General features: G+C 41.0%; 1 long non-coding RNA gene across 1 annotated transcript in view; it reads left to right on the top strand.

Moving 5' to 3' along the window:
• Positions 1–23,457, top strand: part of LOC148126775 (uncharacterized) — a 279,119-nt gene that overhangs the window by 253,889 nt on the left and 1,773 nt on the right. The window contains exons 2-3 of the long non-coding RNA XR_015741572.1: positions 19,559–19,743; positions 22,872–23,037. This is a non-coding gene — a long non-coding RNA (uncharacterized LOC148126775). The remainder of the gene's footprint in view (positions 1–19,558; positions 19,744–22,871; positions 23,038–23,457) is intronic.

Raw genomic sequence — 23,457 nt, forward strand, 5'->3', positions numbered from 1 at the left:
TAAATAGAAATGACATTGCAACAGGAAACACTGCACACAATCACTCTGTGTGTGTGTGTATACACGGCTTCCAGCTTTCCCTAATGGCTTTCCCATTGACTTTGCTTATTGGAGCCCATCTGGAAAGGTCACAAATGATGATGATGTGATTGCAAGATGCGGCAACTGTCATATGTTCAAGCCAGTTTCCAAGGCCCCGTTTGTGATTTATGTACTGGGGGGATGCTGCAATGGTTGGGAGTGCGAGAACCAGTCTTCAGTCCCTCTTTTTCAGTGCCATGCCTTTAGAAAATGTATCTGCTTTCTTACATTTTATTCTTTCAGAAATAGATTGCATTTTGAGTTTTTGATCATCTCTCTCCTCTTGTCTATTCTTTAGATGAGAACAATGTTAGCTGGCTGGGGAATTCTGGGAGTTGAAGTCCACTTACTTTCAAGCTGCCAAGGTTGAGAAACATTGCATTAGAGCAGGGGTCTTCAAACTTGTCAGCTTTTAAGACTTGTGGACTTCAGCTCCCAGAATTCCTCCTCCAGTCATGTTAGCTCAGGAATTCTGGGAGTGGAAGTCCACAAGTCTTAAACTTGCCAAGTTTGAAGACCCTTGCATTAGAGGGACTTAGAAATCATTCAGTCGCCATTGTGTTGTGGGAAGTTAGCACCCACCCCTCCTAAAAAATTGAAATATCCTGGGAAATATTAAAAAGGCAGAATATTTCCCCTAAAAAAGAGTAGAAACTCAGAAGCAGAAACTCACCTCAGAGAGGCAGAAATTCAGCCTCCCCCCTTTTCTAATAGGTCATTAAGGCCTAGGCCAGAGTATTCTACATAATAAAGGCCTCTACCCATCTCACCACCTGGCCTGGGAAGATTGTATCAGCCAACACTCAGGTGAAGCCTACAGGTCCAGGCAAAGCCTACATAGTTAGTTAAGACCCCCCACCCCGGGAGTCTGACAGCCAATGGGATACATTTCTTGCCCAGGAACAGGAAATACTGAGGTGGAGGCGAACAGAGGATATATAAGGGTCTCTCAGCATCTTGGCCCTCCCTTCTCTTTTCACCTTGAAGTATCATCCTTTTCACTTTGGAGGTCCAAGCCATGTGGTCCTGTCCACCGTTAAACCATCTTTCCAAACAGCCTCCATGTTTCCAGTGTCTTTTTCCCCCCATTTGCAACTGAACCCAGAAGGATAATTCTTCCAACAGTGCTTATGGAAAAACAGTTTTCGATAAGCTTTTCCCAAGACAGATTCATTCTCTTAAAATCTGATTCTCAACTTTGGCTAAAACCAACGCCTACTTTCTTAATACCCACCCTCCCTCTCTCTCCCCTTCCCCATTTTGGAAAGCTAAGGATTAGAGAAACCATCTCTTTGTAGGGAACCCCACGTGACATCCCTTAGCAACCCAAATTCCAACATTCTGCATTTCTTTCCTTTGTTTGCAGGGTTGCGCCCCTTTCCCTTTTACCCCCACTGTTGGCAATTTTTTAAAAATCCCTTCACAGTCTTGTTTTTCTTTTTCTTCTCATTTCCTTTGTCCTACATTTCAGCTGCACCAGCTGCACCGGCTTTCAAATTTTGCTACTGCTTCAATAATCCTTCAAAGGGACATATTAAAAACTGTCTAGACAAGGAGAGGGCTGGTGGGATGTATCAAAATTGCTAACGTTTCCAGATCTAAGTCTTTTTTTCCCATTGCCATTTTGTTTATTTTTTTTTCTTCTTGGAACCTACGAGGTTAACTTTTTCCACAAGTGTATGGACTACTCAGTTGAATCTTGTCTTCTAATTAATTATATTCAAATCGATAGAGAGATAGACTTGCAACCCTCTCTCTTTTGAGATAATTTTATTATTATGGTTCAATGCACAGGCAGCCAGATGTTTAGACTGGATTTGTCATTTTTATCCGTCTTCCTTTCCAAAGACCTGGGATAGGCAAATGTTGTTTGTTTGAGGGTGCTAAAGATTATTATTATTATCAGCTTTTATTTAATAAATTTATATAGCCTCTCAATTCACACATAGGTGACTCCCAGGTGGCTGAAAACATTTTAAAATCCCTTCTAAAATAAACCCATATATAACACTCCAGAATGGCATTGTTTTCCATTCTTCAACAGCTTCCAATATCTAAGGAAAAGGGGGTTAATCTGTTTTCCAACGACAAGAAGCAATGGATAGAAACTAATCAAGGAGAGAAGCAACCTAGAGTTAAGGAGAAATTTCCAGATAGCAAGAACAAATTAGTGGAATAGCTTGCCTTCAGAAATTGTGAATGCCCCATCACGGGAGATTTTTAAGAAGAGATTGGACAGCCATTTGACTGAAATGGTGTAGGGTCTACTTCTAGAGATTGGTGGACTAGAAACCTCCAAAGGTCTCTTCCAACTCTGTTGTTCTGTAACTTTAAAAATATTTCAAAGTTGCAAATTCTGATCTGGAAATGAGTATCATTCAACTTACAGAGGCTCCCTTTTGAGATGATCTGTACAGGATTGCACGATGAAACAACGAGAATAACAAGAGTTGTTCACTAAATACTTAAAAGTTGCTGGTCCAGGAAGGGAAAACTCTTAGTGCGTCTAATGGTCTTTAAGAAAAAAAATCACAACAATGTGGTAGAAATGTTAGCTTTTGTGAATAGAGAATGGCAAAGATAAGCTCCCTTGGCTGACAAAGCCCAATCTTTGATCCTAATTAGTTTGTCATATTGCAAATGATTACTGATGATTTTTGGCCACCTGACCAATTTCACATGGATGTAAGAGTTCCACGGGATATGCTGGTACTAAGCTGTAAGGAGTTTTATAGATTGGACAACTCACTCTAGAGATTTATTTCATTGATCAAGTTTCTACATCACTCATCTCCTCTAAGTGACTGTGGGCAGTTTACAAATAAGACACCAAACTCTAACAAATGCAGCGGATACCTAGGCAGTGTTTTTTTTTAAGTCTTTGGTATGGGTATAGAATAAATGGATTTTTTTAAAACTACTTCCTGTATTCATTCATGAAAACCTTCTCACCATAATAGGTAGAGACCTATTAACTGCATCCTTGATTGCCTTATATTACATGTTTTTTCATATTGCGTATGAACACACAAACTTTTCAAGATTTGAACTGGAGGACTAAAAGACTATAAGAGAGAAAGGGTTGTGTGCATTTCTGTGTGTGTTAATTTAAAGAAATAGCATGATATACTCCACTAGGGGTCGCCCTAGGGTCTTTTTTCCCCCCATTTCTGTTATCTCATTAATACATGCCCCTTTCAGTCCTGACATATGACATAATGTTGAGTTACAGTAACCTTCTAGTTTCCCGCTTTCGCCACTCTTTCTTCCAGTTCAGAATGACTAGCCTCATCTCAATGTTGCCTCTCGCTGTATGTAGTTGCACCCTAAGCAGAGGAAGACAGCTGTTTAAAAGCAAATAGACCAGAACTTCATAAATTTATCTACGCTTTGTCCTTTTTTCCATAGAATACGGATAGGAAATCTACACCTCCAAGGATATTGGTGAACTACAACTCAGAGCATCTGTTTCATCATATGGAGGTTGCCCAATTGCCTTGGAAGTTCTGAGTAGGATTAAGTAGCTGTCATGGTCTTCGGAGCACCGAAATCAACTCAGATTTCACTCCCCAGCTGGCCCAGTATTGTGACTCAGTGTTGAAACAGCTGTTTTTGGTTGACTTGTTCAAACTCTGACCCAAAGTACCTCATGGCCCTTTACAGCTTCTGTTAGTCACTGGGATCTGAGAGAAGGGTAAAAGAATGGGAGACCCTTCCGCCGTAGAACAGGTGTGCACATTTCCAGTATATTGCCTAACCATCATCCACTAAATTTGCTCTCTTTTCTTGGAGAAAGAGGATGGGTGTGTAATAGCAACCCATTCCAGCTAATTGTACTGTGGTATTTTGAGATTGGAACCAAATCGCCTTCTTTCTTTCGGAATGGACCAGGGAGCTGTTATGACGTGGCAAAAGATGACTATAAAATCAGGATGAGGGGCGGAAGATTTCCTTTTCCTTTCTCAGAACGAAATAAGGATTTGGATAGTCTTTCCAGCTTACGAAATCTAAGTCTAATTTAGCTTGCAGGATTGCTGAGAAAGTTAAATGGAGGAGGAATCGGAAATGTTATCCTAAAGTCTTCAGAAGTAAAAAAATTTAAATACTTGGCTTAGGTTAGATTTGTTGAAATCAATGAATCTCAGTAGCCATAAGTGCTTTGAGAGTGATTAAATATGATTTCACTTGGTATACTCCTAAGTTGGGTTCCTCATTGTAAGAACTAAAACTAGGATCAGTCAGTAGGGCTGACTGACCTGCTTAAGAATATATAATTATCCTATGGAATTCATGATGGATATTAGATTATGTGGTTGTTAAAAATATTATAAGTAGTCCACTATTTGCTTAGTGACAGTTTGAAGTGACAACAGTGTGAAACAACTATCACAACATCCCTGTTATGTGATCAAAATTTGGGCTTTTGGCAACTGGCACATATTTTAGACTTTAGGCTACAAAGGGCCTTAGTTATCCACCCCTCAGTTAGAGTGTTCTATGATTTTTTTTAATTGATTTATATCCCACCTTTATTATTTTTACAAATAAGGCAGTGAACACCTTCCTGATCCTATTTTCCCCACAATAATCACTCTGTGGCATGGGTTGGGCTGTGTGTGTGTGAGAGAGACTTACCCCAAATCACCCCATTAGCTTTCATGGTTAAGATGGGACTTGAACTCATAGTCTTCTTTGATGCCGTAACCGTAAGACCAGGGGTGTCAAATTCGCGGCCCGTGGGCCAGATGCATCACGTGCTGGTTTCACCCCTGACCAGTTTAGTGAAGAGGAAAAAAGTCCTGATATGTCATGTGATGCTGCCGTGATGACACGAGTTTGACACCCCTGTGCTAGACCAAACTGGCTCTCATTACGTGACAACATTTGGGTTAGTCAGAAGGCACTATGTGATGGGAATGCCATCACTTAAGACTTTCAAGAAGAGATTGGACTCCCATCTGTCAGAAATGGTGTAGGGTCTCCCGCTTGGGCAGGAGGTTGGACTAGATGACCTACAAGGTCCCTTCCAACTCTGATTATTATCTGGCACATCCATGCAGCTTGCCTCCATCTGGTCATCTGATTTCAGTTATTTGTAGCCTGCTATCATTGTTCTTATTGTTATCTTCTGTAGGCTGCTGGAGTTCTTCAAAATATTCCGAATATAGATTCCATTTCCCTGGTTTGACGGCCAAAATAGTTCATTTCACAAGCAAAGTGTTCAGTTTAAGGTATGTACTATTTTATGAGTGCACAGGAATTTGGCTGGATGCCCCTGGAAACAGACTGCTGGTCAAGATGGACCTTGATTTGATCTACTTGGGCAGTTTTTATGCGTAATTGCTATAACTGAGAACATGTTGTCACATGTTTCCTAGTTAAAACGTTTTGCTTTGGTCTTAAGTTCCTGAAAGAGAGGATTCATTCTGTCCAAATTCCCAGCAATGATATGGGTTAAATGATGTGTGGTCATCCCCCTTCCTTTTCTTAGTGTTATATTTTAAATTTCTGTAATGGGAAGCCCACGGCCTGCTCATTCACGATTGCCATAAAACCAGTTATTATTTTAATTATGACCAATGATAAACAATTTCAATTTATTCCTCGTGTTTGCATTTTATGTTCAATCAGATAGAAACAAGAGAGACAAATGACTCCGTTTTAACCACACGAATATTCAGCACAAATATTCTCAAACATTTTTCAATGTTTGTTTGTACAAAATGCTAAGCCATCAATTATGTAATCATGCTTTATAGTATTCATTAAAGGCCATTGTTTGACTGGGTCTGTAGAGTACATTAAGTCATAAGCTATGATTATCAAATTACAGTGGATAGGTACATGCAAGTTGCTAAACCAAAATCAAACAAACTGCCACCCAGAGCTATTTTCAGAGTTCATTTTTCAAAGTGAAATGGGTAGCATAGTAGAATGAATGAATGAATGAATCAATCAACCAACCAATTAATCAACCAATCAACAATCAATGTTTTATGTGATGTGTGAACTCAATCTCTGAGTCGATTCAATAAGCCATCTAATGCAGACTTTCTTTCTTTCTTTCTTTCATTCACCTGTGTGAACATAGCCATTATAGGTTAGTCTGTAAACTCTGGTTAAGCAAAGCATAACCTTTGCTCTATGAATTATGAATCTAGACATTATCTAGCATGGACAGGTATCAATATTTTCCCTAGATATCATCCATATCACATGTAATATGTGCTTCCTGTCCTGCCTTCAGTTGTGTCTTCACAGCAACTCCTGTGGGACTGAAAAAGAATAATCAGAGATTTCATTCCTGTAAATAAACTTTTTAGTATTTTATTAACATTCCCTGGTGCGTGAAACCATTAAGTACATGGTGGTCCTACCAGCTCAAAAGGGTGGAGTTGTAGTTTGCCATCTCTGGAAGGCCCCTGTTGGCATGGTTGTTGTAGTTTAACCTTAGACTGTCTACTATTGACCTCACCCCTTTCCTAAGAGGTCTGTAGGGGGCGTGCATAAGCGCACCAACGTGCCTACCTGTCCCTGTCCTATTGTTTCTTTTATTTTTCTTTTATTTTTCTTATATGTACTCATTTCATGTATTCATAATTATGTATACACTTTTACTTATCTCGTAAACAATTGACAAATAAATAAATAAATAAATAAAATAAAATAAATAGTTCACTTGATCCCAGGACCTCCAGACAGCAAACACTGCGGGAGTGCTTTTATTATCAGCATTTGTGCATTTTTCCTGCAAAGCTTTGGGCCTTTGGTAAACCATTAACCTGTTTTCTTCTTGGAACCCTGCCATGACTTTGGGTTGCTGCAGAGAATTTTTCTCCTACTTCCTGTTGTGCTGGAGTGAGTTTAACCACTGGTGGGCTGTTAACTTCCCTTCTCTAGCCAGTTGACTTCTTAAACTAACCAGGGCCAGGTATGATTGATACATGGATGGGAGAATGATAGACGAGAGTGGGAAATAGTTAATCGGCCAGCAAACTGTCTTTTATATGGGGAGGTGGGAAAGACAGAGAGAGAGACAGAGACAAAGAATGAGGGAGGGATGGAAGGAGGGAGAAAGGAAGAAAAAGGAAGAGAAGGAAGAAACGAACAAGGAAGAATAAAGGAAGGAAGGAAGGAAGGAAGGAAGGACATGTTCCAGAGAGTAGCTTTATGTGCTTGTGACGAAATTCAGGATTTGTCTGGCTAAGATGAGAGTATTTCCATTGTTAAATAGGTCTTAGGAAATGGAATGAGGAAAAAAAAGGGTCTTTTATGTTTAAAGAATGAATCATATTGTGCTTAGATTTAAATATGTACCAAATACAAACAATAATAATGGTAATTTCTTCAATATAATAAGCAGGCATGGTACTTCAAATGGCCTTTTTGTATTTTAATCATAATTACAGTCTATTTATAGATTTCTCCCTCCTTTCTCCTATCTGGTTCTTTGCTTTTTTCTCCCCTTTATAGGATGTCTTTGAAGTTAGCCAGCTTTGATTTATTTAGAAGCTTTTTAGTCAAACTTGTGGCATTGGTCAATAAAGCAATGTAGAACATCAGATGATTCAGAACTATAAATCTATACAGGAAAGCATTTAATGCACATACAAATATGTATTGATCCGCTGATGAGGCGGTCTTGCTACATCAATCCCACAGGGATGAAGCAAAGCACTACTCTGTGAACAATTGTGGTCAACAATCCCCATTCAAACTGGAACGAAAGATGCACAGTACTGAAACGAAGGACAATAAACAGCCAGAACACATATACCATATCGTAAACATTTCATTTAGGAAATATATACTCCATCAACCAAGCCATGTCCTCCAAATGGTTAAAATTTAGTGGGTGTGACTGTGTCGGTATATTGAAGTAAGTCTTTTTTTTTAAAAAAAAATCTTAGACTGGGTAGAACAGTGTTTCTCAACCTTGGCCACTTTAAGATGGGTGGACTTCAACTCCCAGCATTCCCCAGCCTGCTGGCCTAGGAATTGTGGGAGTTGAAGTCCATCCATCTTAAAGTGGCCAAGGTTGAGAAACGCTGGATTAGAGTGTGAACAACCCCAAATTATTCACAGAGCTACCATGGGTAAGTAGTAGGGCTTCATTCTTGGTCCTTCACCCCCTCCTAAAACCAATACCTTCAGCACTACCACACCTTGGGTCTTGTGCTGAGGTAGATGGACTGGCCCAAGATTTTCGTAGCTGAGGGGGGAATTGAAACCATTTTAATCCGGCACTTTGAATACATCACACGATTATCGCCTCTCTGAGGCACGTAGATCATCTTGGCTCTATGTTTAGGTGACTCATTTTTATTGTGGTGTAGGAAGTTATCACCCACCCCTCTCCTAGAAAAAATGAAATATCCTAGGAAATATTAAAAAAGGAGAGTATTTCCCCTAAAAAAAAGAGTAGAAAGTAAGAGGCAGAAACTCACCTCAGAAGCAGAAGCTCACCTCCACCTTTGTTATAATGGGTGGGCCATTAAGGTATGGGCCAGAATATTTTACATAACAAAGATCTCCAGCTGGAACTATAGGAATTGCCTAAAGCCTTTTCATTACATCATCATCCAGCAAGGCTCAATCAAACCTGGGACTCAGGGCAGCCTACAGAGTTGCCCCTGCATGGCCCCATGGGAGTCCCGACAACCAGTCAGAATACAAGCTCCAATTCAAATCCCAACAGAGGGTATAAAACCCAGGCACTCTCAACATATCAGCCCTTCCTTCTTTTCCTTCATCTTGAAGCACGTGATCGTCCTTCTTTTTACTTTGGAGCTCCAAGCCGTGTGGTCCTCTCCACCATTAAATCATCTTTCCAAACAGCCTCCATGTTTCCAGTGTCTTTTTCCCCACTTGGAACTGAACCCAGAAGGATAATTCTTCCATTTCCAGCAATTCGGATTCATGTTAGGAGACATTTTCGCTATTCTCAAGGGTGAGAGATGCCATCTATAAAACATTTTATAGGCATTTTCTTTATATGCTGCTGATCTTGTAATTGTATTATTCCTTGTCCAAACCTTTTCCCATTCTAATAATGTAATGCTACGTCCTATGTTTCTGCTCCAAGCTATCATGTTGCCACATTTTTTCATATAGGGTGGTCCTGCACTGAAGCCCAAAGATACTGGCATAGAATAAAAAAGTGGTTAGAGGAAATAACGGCAGACCAAATTGAATTAAAACCAGAATTCTTCCTATTGGGGATGTTTAATAGACAAATTCCTAAAAATGTCAAATATATAATATTGCATATTCTTACCGCAGCCAGAATAACCTTTTCACGGTGTTGGAAACAAGCCGATATTCCAACAAAGGAGATAGTTATACAGAAGATAACAGCCTGTGCAGAGATGGACAAATTAACCTTAGCACTTAAGGAAAAAGAAACATCAGAATATTATAGAAGCTGGGAATGCTGGTATGACTGAATAAAACAAAAATAGAAAATATATTAGTAAATAACGTAAAATGTAAATCATAATTATATATTCGCAATAAGATGTATTTGTAAATGTGTCACCAATATTGACAACAAACAAGGAACCATAGACTGTCGATAGTAGAATTGTTAGTTTTTTAATCATTTTCTTTTTTCTATTTCTTTTCTTTCTTCTTCTGTGTGTTGTGTTTGTTTGATATTTTGGTTTTGTAATCAATAGAGTTTGTTTTTTAAAAAAGAAAGAAGGATAATTCTTCCAACAGTGGCATAGTCATCATTAACCACGAAATCCTTTTAGGAGATCGGCTAAGCTCACCTTCGGCTTCATAGCAAAGAGGCTTTTCTGTCTCACCTAAGACACTATGATTGACAGCTAGCTTCGATGGAAAACCCTGGGGGATGTGCAGAGAACAGCAAGTACTAACAAATCCGTTGCCTCGTTTTGCTGCAACAAGTTAGCAGGACTCTCCCATTGCAAATTATGAATATTTCACAATGGAAGAAGTGATATGTCTTGAGAAACATCACACTGGACTGTACAGGTAGTCTTCAACTTACGACCACAACTGGGACCAGAATTTCTATTGCAAAGCAAGATGGTTGTTAAGTGAGTAGCACCCGTTTGTATCAGCTTTAAAAAAAAAACTCTGGTTCTTAAGACAATCGCTGCAGTTGTTAAGTGAATCATGTAGTCGTTAAGTGAATCCAACCTCCCCTACTGACTTTGCTTGTTGGAAGCCAGCTGGGAGGATTGCCTATGGCCATTACAAGACGCTGGGACACCGCAACTGTCATAAATACATGCCAGTTATCAAGCACCTGAATTTTGATCACCTGATTGTGGAGAAGCTGCAGTGGTCGTAAGTGGAAGATTGGTTATAAGTCACTTTTTTCAGCACCATTGTAACTTCAAATGGTGGCTAAAAAAATGATTTTAAGTTGAGGACTATCCGTACTCTTCTGATGGTTCCTGTTTTTCTCTTGGGTGAAACCTCATTCTCTTTCCACATGTCTTCCAGAACAAATTTCCATAAAGGCATAAATATAGTTTCAGATTCAGTTACCGGGTTTGCTTAAGAGAGCACACAGTGCCAGCCCACCTGGATTTTTCTGGCTGCTGATGTCATCGTTTTAGACCTGTTGCCAAGAAAACCAAGCAAGCATGCTTTTTTAAAAAGATGATCTCTTTTAATTGGAAAAGTCTTATAGCTTACTGCCTGCAGGAAATAAAAAAATTGGGTGATATAATTAGAGAGTAAATGTGCAGTGACAGAAACCCCCATAAAAAAAACAAATGTAGTTTTTCTCATCCACCACAATGGAGCAACAGTTCCCATAATCTTCTATAATATGTAAGCAAGACCACCGTTGGGTGTACTGTATCCAATTTTGGTCACCACAACATAAAAAAGATGCTGAGATTCTGGAAAGAGTGCAGTGAAGAGTAACAAAGAGGATTAGGGGCAGTGGTGGGATTCAGCCAGTTCGCACCACTTCTGGAGAACTAGTTGTTAACTTTTGGAGCAGTTTAGTGAACTGGGTGTTGGAAGAAATCATTAGGGCAGAGAACTGGTTGTTGAATTATTTGAATCCCACCACTGATTAGGGGGCTGGAGGCTAAAACATATGAGGAATGGTTGCAGGAATATGTCTGTTGAAAAAAAGGACCTTAGGGACATGGTAGCACTGTTCCAATATTTGAGGGGCTGCCATAAAGAAAAGGGGTCGACCAACCAACTAATCAAGAAGAGAAACAATTTAGAACTAAGAAATTTCCTGACAGTTAGAACAATTAATCAGTGGAACAACTTGCCTCCAGAAGTTGTGAATGCTCCAACACTGGAAGTTTCTAAGAAGAGATTGGACAACCGTTTGTTTCAAGTGGTGTAGATCAGGGGTCGCCAATCTTTTGGACCTCAGGGACCACCAAACTCATAATTTTAAATCCCAGGGACCACTAACCGGTTCTGTGGGCATGGCCTAATTTGTGGGTGTGGCTTGGTGGTCATGTGATTGGCTGGGCATGGCTTGGATATAAATATTATAAATATTTATATAAATTTTGAATTTTTTTTATTAAAAAAAGAGCAACTTTTACCCAAAATCAGGTAAAGCAGGCAGGCAGATTGAGTTGCTCACAGAATCATTCAGTGATCTATCTGTCTGCCATCGGCTACCTCAGTCTCTCCAATTTGCTTGCCGTGAGTCTGCACTGAATTTGCTTGCAAGCAAACCTTCAGTCCTAAGGGAGGTTTGGCTGTGCTGAGCCAAAAATCTAAAGACTAGCTAGAAAGCAAGAAACCCAACCATTTCCTGCTTCCTAGCTAATCTAAATCTCCCAGCACAGCAGAACAGATGATGGTCAGAAAAAGGAAAAATAGCAATTTAGCAGGCAAGTTTTCCAGGAAAGCAGTGATGGGTGGGGAGGATTCCCCCAGCCCATATGGGCGGCACAGCCTTGTGTTTCTGCGGACCACTACAATTTTCTCGTGGCCCACTAGTGGGCTGCAGACCACTGGTTGGCGACTGCTGGTGTAGAGTCTCCTGCCTGAGCAGAGGGTTGGAATAGAAGACCTCCAAGGTCCCTTCCAACTCTTGTTATTCTATTCTATTCTATTCTATTCTATTCTATTCTATTCTATTCTATTCCTATTCAATATTCTATTCTATTCTATTCCCATTCCTATTCAATTATTCTATTCTATTCTACTCTACTTACTCTACTCTACTCTACTCTACTCTACTCTACTCTACTCTACTCTATTCTATTCCTATTCAATTATTCTATTCTATTTTACTCTACTCTACTCCTATTCCTATTCCTATTCCTATTCCTATTCTATTCTATTCTATTCTATTCTATTCTATTCTATTCTATTCTATTCTATTCTATTCTATTCTATTCTATTCTACTCTACTCTACTCTACTCTACTCTACTCTACTCTACTCTACTCTATTTTTCAAAGCACCAGAAGGCAAGACAAAAAACCATGAACGGAAACTAAACAAGAATAGAAGCAACCTAAAGCTAAAGAGCAACTAACCAGTGGAACAGCATGCCTTCAGAAGTTGTAGGTCTCCCATCACTGGAGGCTTTTAAGAAAAGACTTGACAGCCACGTTTCTTGGATGGTATAGGATCTCAGCTCTGATTGTATTAAATACTTTGCCCTAATCCCTGGCTCTTACCATTAGACTTGATAAGCTTTATTAAATTTCTGTAAAAAAACAATATAAAAAAGCAAGAAAAAAGAACAGTTTAAAAAATTGGGAAAAGGAAGATGCAAAGGAATAAAGAAAAATAGAAAAACTTCAAATTCTCTTCAGTGCAGTCCCTAATACAAAACAGATTAAGCTTTTGGTCTAAAATCCTACTTTAGGCAGTATTTCTGTAATCATAATTCTACTGGCCACAGTCTGTTCACCTTTTTCTCCCTCCTTGTTTCCATGGTCTACTTGAAAGAGCAATCCCAGTGAATAATGGCCCTTGATTTTCCACCCATCACAATTGATCATTAAGGCCAAGCTATAAAACAAGAGAACAGATGGCTTTTCAACAGCTGGGATATTTTCTTCCACCCTCCGTGATTGTACAGTTTTCCCCAGCAATGCAGGAACAAGGCTGCGCCCTTCTTTTTCCTATCCGGGTGAAATCCCTGAGGTAATTTCTCCTTCTGAATGACAAAATGGGACCCAGCAGCGTTTTTCTGCAGGAGTTCCTTTCCTAGAAATGCCTCAGAAGGGGGCTTTCATCTCCCTTCCAACAGTATCCTTGCAGGTACGTATTTTTCAGCCTGTTTAAATACAGGTAGTACACGACTTGCCATCACAATTGAGCTCAACACTGCCGTAGCTGAGCAACACAGTGAGTTTTGCCCCATTTTACGACCTTTCTTGCCACAGCTGTTAAGTGAATCACTGCAGTCGTTAAGTAAATTACATGGTTGTTAAGTGAATCTGGCTTCCCCCTTGACTTTGCTTGTCAGGAGGTTGCAAGGGGTGATCACATGACCCCTGGACACTGTCCTAAGTACATGCCAGTTGCTAAGCGTCTGAATTTTGATCACACAACCACGGGGATGCTGCTAGGGTCATAAGTGTGAAAAAAAATGGACCTAAGTCATTTCCCCCAATGCCTTTGTTTGAATAGTCACTAAGGGAATAGTTGTAAGTTGAGGACTATCTGACAGGTTTTAGATGTCCTGAAAAACCTACATTAGGAGAATAGGGTATGTGGGTAGGTGTTTGCTGCTGACACAGCCCTCTCAGTTTTGTGAAACAGGTAGTTCTCAAAATGTCCCCCACAGTTGGGATCAGAATTATTGTTGCTAAGCAAGCAGTTGTTCAGTGAAGCATACCCGATTTTATGAACTTTTTTTGCCACAGTTATTAAACAAATTTTTGGAAATGGTATAGGTTTCGGGGGGTTGGACTAGAAGACCTCCAAGGTCCCTCCTAACTCTGTTATTCTAAAAGTTTGGAGACAGGAGATATATCTCTAAACCAGTGTTTCTCTACTATATAAATCTAAGTGCTATTGCTAATTGTCTGCTGTTCTGAGTTTTCATCTCTCTTATCTTCCGTACCCTGATCTCAGATGGTAGATAAACCCCTTCAATCATGAGAATCTGCCTCCTTATTCAATTATGGGTGGATTAGAATTTGTTCCTTGCTTATTTCTTTTTGATCTTGCCTCAGATTTCTTTTGGATGGATTGGTTTTCATTTCTCTTTCTTGTCGCTGCCTGCGATAAAAATCACGAAAAATCTCGGAGGGCCGCCTTTATCTCAAGAAGAAAGAACGGCAGCGTCAAAGGAATGGATGGTTCCTCCAACCATTTCACCCTGTCTGTTTATAACTCCCTCTTCCCGCAATTACAAATTAAACCTGCCTTTTTTTTTTTTAGCCACACAAAGGAACCAAAGATTTTACACGTCGTCTTGTTGCGTATTCCCCCTCTGAGGACCCAAACTGCCCCAAGAGAGCATTTCTCTTCCACGTATTATGGAGTGACATGAATGAGATTTTAAACAAAGTTCATGGCTTCCAAGATCAGCCAGTGAGGATATGGCAATAACACTAGCACTTAGACTTATATATTGCTTCACAGTGCTTTTGCAGCCCTCTCTAAGCGGTTTACAGAGTTAGCATATTGCCCTCAACAATCTGAGTCTTCATTTTACCAACCTGGGAAGAATGGAAGGCTGAGTCAACCTTGAGCCGGTGAGAATCGAACTGCTGGCAGCTGGCAGTCAGCAGAAGTAGCCTGCAGTACTGCACTCTAACCACCGTGCCGCAACAGTTCTAGAAAGCAAAATAGACACCTAAAGCAGTGTTTCCCATCCTTAGCATTTTTGTGAGGTGTGGACTTCAACTCCCAGAATTCCCCAGCCGACTTTGCTTGCTGAGGAATTCTGGGAGTTGAAGTCCACACATCATAAAGACGCTAAGGATAAGAAACACCACTTTAGATTCCTGTTTTGCTTTGTATCTTTCCATCGCTCCTGCTCCCACCACACTCCTCTCCAATCTAAGATACTCTTGAATCATTTTGACTCCAATTACAGAAATTCTAGTCTGGTATTGATATTACTGATTGAGATTTCTAATCCTAACATATTTGCAGGATTGCTGGAGATGCTGTGAGCCGTGATCCTGCCTTTAGATTGCTAAATCTGTAGGACACCATCTTTAGTTAGCAGAGAAGGGAAGGTGGAGATTGACAACAACAACCAGGACTACTGGATCACGGAACAGCTCCTGGCTTATAGCAACAAGGGATATTTTTCAGGGTTATTTTTCTCCCAAGCCACCCAGGATGCAGGGTGATGTATGGTTAGTGACTGGACTGGCGACTGCGGTGTTATCTTTCCTCCCAGGAATTCGGTAGGCCTTGCTGCTGGGATGACATTTACGTCTCAGTGGCTGACCTTGGAAGCCAGGAGCATTGTTTAAAATCTCATTAATGTCACTCCATAATATAGGGAAGAGAAATGCTCTCTTGGGCCAGGTTGGGTCCATGGAGGGGGGCGTGTGAAATCTTTGATTCTTTTGTGCGGCTAAAAGAAAAAAGCAGCTTTCATTTGTAACTGTGGGAAGAGGGAGTTCTAAAGAGATAGGGTAAAATGGGTGGAAGAAGCCATCCATTTGTTGTGGTTTGCCGGCAGCAGGTGCGGACGGTTGAGGTCTCAGAGAGCGAGGACTCAGATGAGGGGCCTGCGTGTGAGGCAGGGATGGGGCCAGGACCATCAGGGAGTGGAGTGCTGCCTTTGGAGATTGTGGAAGCTAGCAGCAGTGATGAAGAGGTCCCCAAGGAGCCTGTGCCCAGTGCACGTGCACGCAGGGCTGCTCAAAGGAAAGAGCAGCTGCAGCAGCAGCACGGGCGACTCGGGAGTAAGGCTGCAAGGTATTGTCCCCTCCCTTAAGAGATAAAAGCCAGCTGAGAAACTGGAGTTCTTTGCAGGAAGCAAAGAAGTTTTTGCACTCAAGCCTTGTGGAAGTGCAGGATATCTTGGCTGGTGTTTGGAGGCTCTTTGTGTTTGAAATATTTCTTGGCAACTTTATCTTGGCAGCCTTGCACAATCTTGGCAAGGCTCGTTCTTATCAGAGACAATTAGTTTTAATAGCCTTTTAACCGTGAAGGAACAGAATTCGTACAGAATCATTAAAAGGTTTTGCTGTTTACCTCTGTTCCGTGTTTGTTTCCTTGGTACAAGGTTTGGGTCAGAACACCATTCCTTTGATGCTGCCTTCTTTTCTTCTTGAGATAAAGACTTAGATTTTTCGTGATTCTTATCAGGGGCAGTGATAACTTAACTGCAAAGATTCACTTGAGAAAAGTCGTAAAATGAGGCAAAACTCGCTTAGCAGCTGTCTCGTTTAGCTAAATTTTGGTCTCAATGGTGGTCATAAGTTGAGGACTACCTGCATGGGTCTCATTCTTCCCGGTGTCAAATCTTCTCAGTTCCTTCTCCACCAATCTCACCCGCCATTTCTCTGCCAGTCAAGCTCATTGCTTGTTTTAAATCACAGCTCAGGATGAAAGTGCTTGCCAGAGCTGAGCGGAAGGGCAGAAGCCTCTGCAAAGGCATTTAGCACTTCCCACTCACATTCCACTTTTCCCCAAAAGCCATGTGCTCCCTTAACACACACACACACACACACACACACACACACACACACACACACAAATCCTTTTTACATGATTTAAAAAGCATAGGTGGCACCAGGAGTCTTGGCAGCAGGAAGGGAATTGCACCCTTTCGCATGTCCTTTGACCCCCGTACCGATGCCAAAGAACACTTTCCAAAGGCAAATTGTAGCTGAGCTTTTTATGGTTTTATGGCTTTCAAACCGATGACAAAAAGGTAAAAAAGAGAGTATCATGATAAAAAGAAAATATGCATGCATCGTCCCTGAAAAGAAAACCATAGAAAATGTTTTTTAAAGTAAAAAATATACAACAAAGGAAACATTAAAAAGGACAGGGAGTCCTCGACTTATGACCACAACTGAGCCCAAAATTTCAGTTGTTAAGTTTGTTAAATGAGTTTTGCCCCATTTTACGACTTTTCTTGCCGTAGTTAAGCGAATCACCACATTTGGTAAGTTAGTAACCCTGTTACTGAACCTGGCTTCCCCACTGACTTTGCTTGTCGTACACATTACGCTGGGACATAGCAACAGTCACAAATACAAGTCAGTTGCCAAGCATCCGAATTTTGACCACGTGATCATGAGGATGCTGCAAAGGTTGTAATGGTGAAAAACAGTCATCATTCTCATTTTTTCAGTGCTGTTGTGGTTACTAAATGAATTGTTGTAAGTTGAGGACTACCTGTACAATGTATCGTTATAACAGTAAAATAGCGAACTTAGTGGCAGAAACTCCAAATTTGATGGCACATGATAAATTAATTCACTGGGAAAGAAAATGGAAATCCTTGCAGTCCTCAAAGGCATTTGAATTTTATTTGATATTATATAGCATCTTAGTTGGGAAACTTACAGAGAATTGGGTCTTATGTTCTGTGACACAATCAAAGATATAAGACAATTTGACGTCTCCAAAATATACTCTGTAGGATCTCTTCATCCTCCATAATTTGTGTATTTGTGTGTGTGTGTATATAAGGATTCCTGATACTACTTTTGTGGGAAACAATTAAATGTGGAAGTGTTTTTTTTAATTGGCCCCAATTTTATTATATAAATCTGGTTTCACGTGACTTTTGAGACACATTTGAGTTTTTCAATGATCAGTTTCCACAATGGGATTTGAGATTTATTTTTGACATTTATAAAGTGTTGTATGGAATCTGACAGGGGTGCCTCGATCCAAAAAGATTATCAACACCCGTTTGCTCTGGAAAAGACATTCTTTTAGCTGTGTGTTATTTCAAATCACAGCCTTCTGAGTGGGGTTCATTTGCACTATTGGAAATTATCCAAGGATAAAATGAAAATACCAGAGCATAAGTGAGGAGAATTTGTAAAAGAGGTAAACCTGAAATTTTTTTTTTTGTCCGGCTCAATTTGAAATGGATATTTCCTGTTCCACCTGCTTCTTACAATCTTCCCATCTTTTTTTTTTTTCATTCAGCTGCAGTTGCCACATGCAAGGAAAATCTTCTCCTCACAACTGTGCATTGTATAGTGGCCTCTTTATGAAAGTCCTGGAAACAGTTGTCATGTCTTCTCTGGTTCAATGTGGGAGATCTTTGAAACTGGCTAAGATTAAGTGGAAACTAATCAAGGCGCGAACCAGCCTGGAACTTAGAAGAAATTTCTTGTCAGTGAGAACAATTAACCCCTTGGAATGACTTGTCTTCAGAAGTTGTGGGGGCTCCATTATTGGAGGGTTTTTTTTAAAAAAAGATTGGACAATCATTTGTCCGAAATGGTCTAAGGTCTCCCTCTTGAGCAAGGGGTTGAACTAGAACAGGGGTGTCAAACTCGCATTGTCACGGCGGCGTCATGTGATGTATCTGTGACTTCCCCTTTGCTAAACCGGGCGTGGGCATGGCTAGTGCGTGATACATTCGGCCTGTGGGCCTCAACTTTGACACCTCTGAACTCTAAGGTCTCTTCCCACACTGTTATTCTGTACTACTACAGTTGTGTTGGGAGCACTGAAGTTCTTCCGGGTTGAAACGAATGAATGGGGACATCACTGTTGCCTGCAGGATATCCATTTGGAGGCTTCTTTCATGTCCCTGTTAAGTTGCCCGCTGAAGTGGTACCCATTTATCTACTCGCGGTCACCTGCTTTTGAGCTGCAGGACCTGGACCATGTGACGGGGGCTCGCCCCATCCTGCGCCAGCAACCGGGTTTCGAATACTAGCCTACCAATCGTCAGCCCAGCATCCTAACTTTGTGAGCCACAGCTCTCCCTTGGTTATTCTGTTATTCTGTTAAATGTTTGCACATCTTCAGTACGTTAGAGACTAAGAGATCGGTCACTAAGAGCTCAAATGTGTGGTCGTCACCTTTCTTCAAGATGCATACCCTAAAAGGAGCATGTGTATCTCCATGCATGTATTTCCAAAATTATCACAGAAAGTCAGCTTTGTGAGGTAGTTCAGACAAGAAGCACATCCAGAAGTACTAATTCTGTTTTAAGATGACATTAACAGAATCTTACAAGTCTGAAAATACAGTTCTCCCAGTATACCTTTTTATAGCATTGTAAGGGTCCCTTTTGAGATGTTTGCCATACCCACTTTCCTTCTGTGGTGTCACCTCCTCTTATCTGTCTGTTCCCCTGGCTCTGGTCCTGGCTGTTCATCCTGTCTCCCAAAGTCGTTATCACTTATTGTTATAGGTAGTCCTTGACTTTCGACCCATCACTTAGTGAGCATTTGAAGGTATGATGGACCTACCTGGGGAATACTTATGACCTGGATTTTAAATTGCATCAGTCAATCCCATGCACTTGGGTCATGTGTCTGCGTGTTGGACACTGTCACGCCCCTGTTGGAATCTGACTCGGAGGAGGAAGCCGAACAACTGACAGGGAGTGCGAGTGTGGCTCCATTGGTTGTGGAAGAAACTCGGGAAGGGCACAGTCCGGCTGGGCAGAGCAGGGGAGAGGTAGAGCAAGGGAGAGGGAATTCAGAGGAAGACCCAGGCCCACCCCCTCTTCATCCTAGAGCACGCAAAGAGGAATGGAGAAGAGAGCAGGGTGGGTTGCATGGCTTACAGGGTGAGGAAAGGGCCCTGATTCCCTTCATTACCTGCAGCTGGGAACACTGTATTAAAAAGGAAAACTGCATGCAGCAAGCTGTTGGGAGCAAATGTGACTTTATCTTGTATCGTCATGGCTTATCTGGGTTCCTGGCTGTGTGAGTTTTGCTGTGTTTTTAAGTCTGAAATTCCTGCTCCTGCCTAACTAATGATTTCAGTTTGGTTTGTTTGGATTTTAAGTTACAATTTGTGTGTACCTTGTTTTGGACTGCATTTTCTACAGTCAAAGGCTGTTCCTGGGAGAGTTTTTCTCCAGCCCAAAGGTAACCTGGACATTGGGGGCTAAGTTGGAGACAATAAAGGGACTCTTATTGCTTATCTGACTGTTTTGCCTTTGTGCCACGGTTCTTTGGGTCATCACAGACGCTTGGCAGCCAAACTGCATTTACAGCCATTTGCAGCTTCCCATGTTTACATGACCGCATTTTATAACAGTTTTGCTAAAACCCACCATTCACTTCTGGGTTTTGGCAAAACTGGCCCATAGAAAACCATGGGATTGCTGTTTATTATTAGCCAAAATCTGTTTATTATTAGCCAGGATCTCTTGTTGCTGGCCCCAAAATGTGTAATGCCCAAATCTTTAGCTGCTGCTTTCTCTTCTCCTACTATGTTTTAGGAAGTTTGGAAGGGTTAAAGGGCAAAAGGAGGGCTTTAAAAGCCCCGGAAGGCCTAAAACTGTGCATCCTTTAAAAACCATTCAGCTGAAATTTCTTGGAAGAGCAGCTCAAGACATATCCTGCAAAACTTGCTGGGCCTGTGTGGTCTTGACCGAGAGGCTCACCCAATCCTGCAAAACCAGGAGCGGGTTATTTGATTTCAACACCTAACAAAAGGCTTGTTTCCTGGGTTTGCACAATGCATAATTACTTTGGAGAACTTCCTGCCACAAAATGAGCGTGTTGGTTCCTGGTGGTTTGTTCAAAGAATAGGGCAAATTCGTGGTGTATCAGCCTGTAGTTAGGGCTGGCCATAGCAACATTACTTCAAGACAGTTGTGGATCTCTAATTACTACACGCTACACAGCAATTGAAGGAAACAGACTACCGAATCATGTCAGAGCATGTATTTTCCTCCCCTAAGAGCATTTGGCTGATTGTTGCTTTAATAAGAACTGCAAAAAAGAGTAGAAGGGATCTCTGAGATCTTCTAGTCGAATTCCCTGCTCAGGCAGGAAATCTTATAGCTTTTCAGTCCAGTCTTTTCTTAAAAGCCTCCAAAACTTCTGAAGGCAAAGCTATTATACCACTGGTTAATTGTCCTCCCTGTTAGAAAGTTTATCCTTAATTCCAGGTTGCTTCCGTGAGATATAAAACCCGAATTATTCAATACTCACAACACAGAAGCAAGTCTGGTTCACAATTCAAAGGTTTATTAAAGAAAATAAGCGTTTGCAAACGGGCCTTCAGGTCTCTTCCAAAGTGGATTGGGTACAAGAAGAGCAAGCTTCCATATTCAAGCTATACATTTTATACCCCTGCACAGAACAGGCCATGCCTGAGAGGCCCTTCCCACACCCCCTTATTCTCTATATCCTAAAGGGAGATAAACTATAAGCTTGAGGGTCAGCATGACATTGTTTTCTGTGTCTCAGTGTCTTATCTTGTTTCACTGCAGGGCTTCTTTGCCTTGGGAGGATGTCCCTTATAACAATGTATCGTGTACTTGTAACTGAACACATTTTAGGTTTTGTGGTGGGGTTTTATACAGAAAAAGAAAAAGAGGAAGCTAACAGAAAAGCATGAGAAAGAGCAAAGAAGAATCTTCTAAAAATTCCATTATAAGAGTAACTTATCATTCTTTCCTCTCACTTCTCTTCTTGATTAGTTTCCATCCATCGCTTCTTGTGTTGCTTTCTGGTGCTTTGGAAAATAAGTTGACTCCCTTTCTTCTTTGTGGCATCACCTCAAATGCTGGAAGACTGCTATCGTGTCACTCCCTAGACTTCCTTTTCTCTAGACTAGCCATACGCATGCTGCAGAAAAAAACAATTACTACCAACCTGTCTTCCATCAAGGACCTGTATCCTGCACGAGTCAAAAAGAGGGCTGTGAAAATATTTATAGATCCCCTCACATCCCGGACATAAGTTGTTTCAACGTCTACCCTCAAAACGACGCTACAGAGCACTGCACACCAGAACAACTAGACACAAGAACAGTTTTTTCCCCAAACGCCATCACTCTGCTAAACAACGAATTCCCTCAACACTGTCCAACTATTTACAAAGTCTGCACTACTATTACTATTAATCTTCTCATCACTCCTTATCACCCATCCCTTCTCACCTGTGACTGTATGACGGTAACTTTGTTGCTTCTATCCTTACGATTTATATTGACGGTTTCCTAGTATGATTCGATTGCTTATTGTATCCTATGATTATCATTAAGTTTGGTACCTGATGATTCTTGACTCTTGATGAATGTATCTTTTCTTTTTGGTACTCTGAGAGCATTATCACCAAGACAAATTCTTAGTGTGTCCAACAATACTTGGCCAATAAAATAATCCTAATTCTGATTCTTATCGAAGTTCCTGGAACCATTCCTCTTATATTTTAGTCTCCAGGCCTTTAATCATCCTAGTTGCTCTTCTTCGCACTTTTTTTCCCCCAAAGTCTCAACATCTTTTTTGTAATGTGGTGACCAAAACTGGATGCAGTATTCCAGGTGTGGTCTTACACAGGTTTTATAAAAACTATAATACCTATGCCTCTCCTTTGAATCTAAAGCATCCATTCTCTTTGCTAGACTAGCCATGCCCAGTTCCTGCAGCCGTTCATTGTATGTTTTAGTCTCCAGTCCTCCAATCATCTTGGTTTGCTCTTCTCTGCACTCTTTCTAGAGTCTCAACATCTTTTTTATAGCTTGGTGACCAAAACTGGTTTTACTAGCTGGATGTTTGCTGCCCCTTTCTACCTATTTTGTCCTGTTTCGGGATCCTACCTGCCATCCGACTTCCCCCCAAGGTGAGAAAATGCAACAGATTTTTGAGAATGCCTTTGTGCAGTGCCAGAATTAGGAGCAGGGACAAACTTCTTTCATCCCAGAATAACTAAAGAAAACTCTGCTTTCTCGTAACAGAGTGGCTGATAAGCCAAGAACGATATGAAGGCAAGGTCAAGGGTGGAGGAAAATAGAGATTTGGATCTGTTACAATTAAATGCAACTGGCGATGCGGCCTTTGTCACAAGCTGGAACCAATGGAGTTTCACATATGCCAGAGCAAAAGGCTACACAGACAGTCAAGGTATGTGTTTTTCCCTTTTCCTTTGACTCTTGGCCCTTGGAGCGATTTAAAGATTTGCTAGCAAGCTTGCCTGGTTTCTGTACTCATCCAACTTTGGGTAATGGTTAATTTCTAAGAGGTCCCTTGAGGTTCTGTTTGTTGGCAGCCTGAAGCTTTTCTGCAGAAAATCCAGAGTGTTTGTCCTGGATAACCCAGGAACTAACCACAGAATGATGGCTTTTAGCTGTTTGTTTATTTCTTGTCCTTGAGGATTGGCATGAAGGTGCATAGGGAGCAAGCGCAAGCAACTGGATCCGCACAGGAAAATTCAAGTTGACTACGTTATTGTATTTCACCTATTATACAAGAATCTCTCCACTGCTCGCCCTGTCTTGGGAATATAAACAAATGTGTAGGTTTCCCCTGGCTGGTCATATCCAA

Source organism: Pseudonaja textilis, chromosome 2 (genome assembly GCF_049901715.1).
Source record: "Pseudonaja textilis isolate UNSWEBS1 chromosome 2, rPseTex1.2, whole genome shotgun sequence".
In the NCBI taxonomy this organism is placed as follows: domain Eukaryota; kingdom Metazoa; phylum Chordata; class Lepidosauria; order Squamata; family Elapidae; genus Pseudonaja; species Pseudonaja textilis.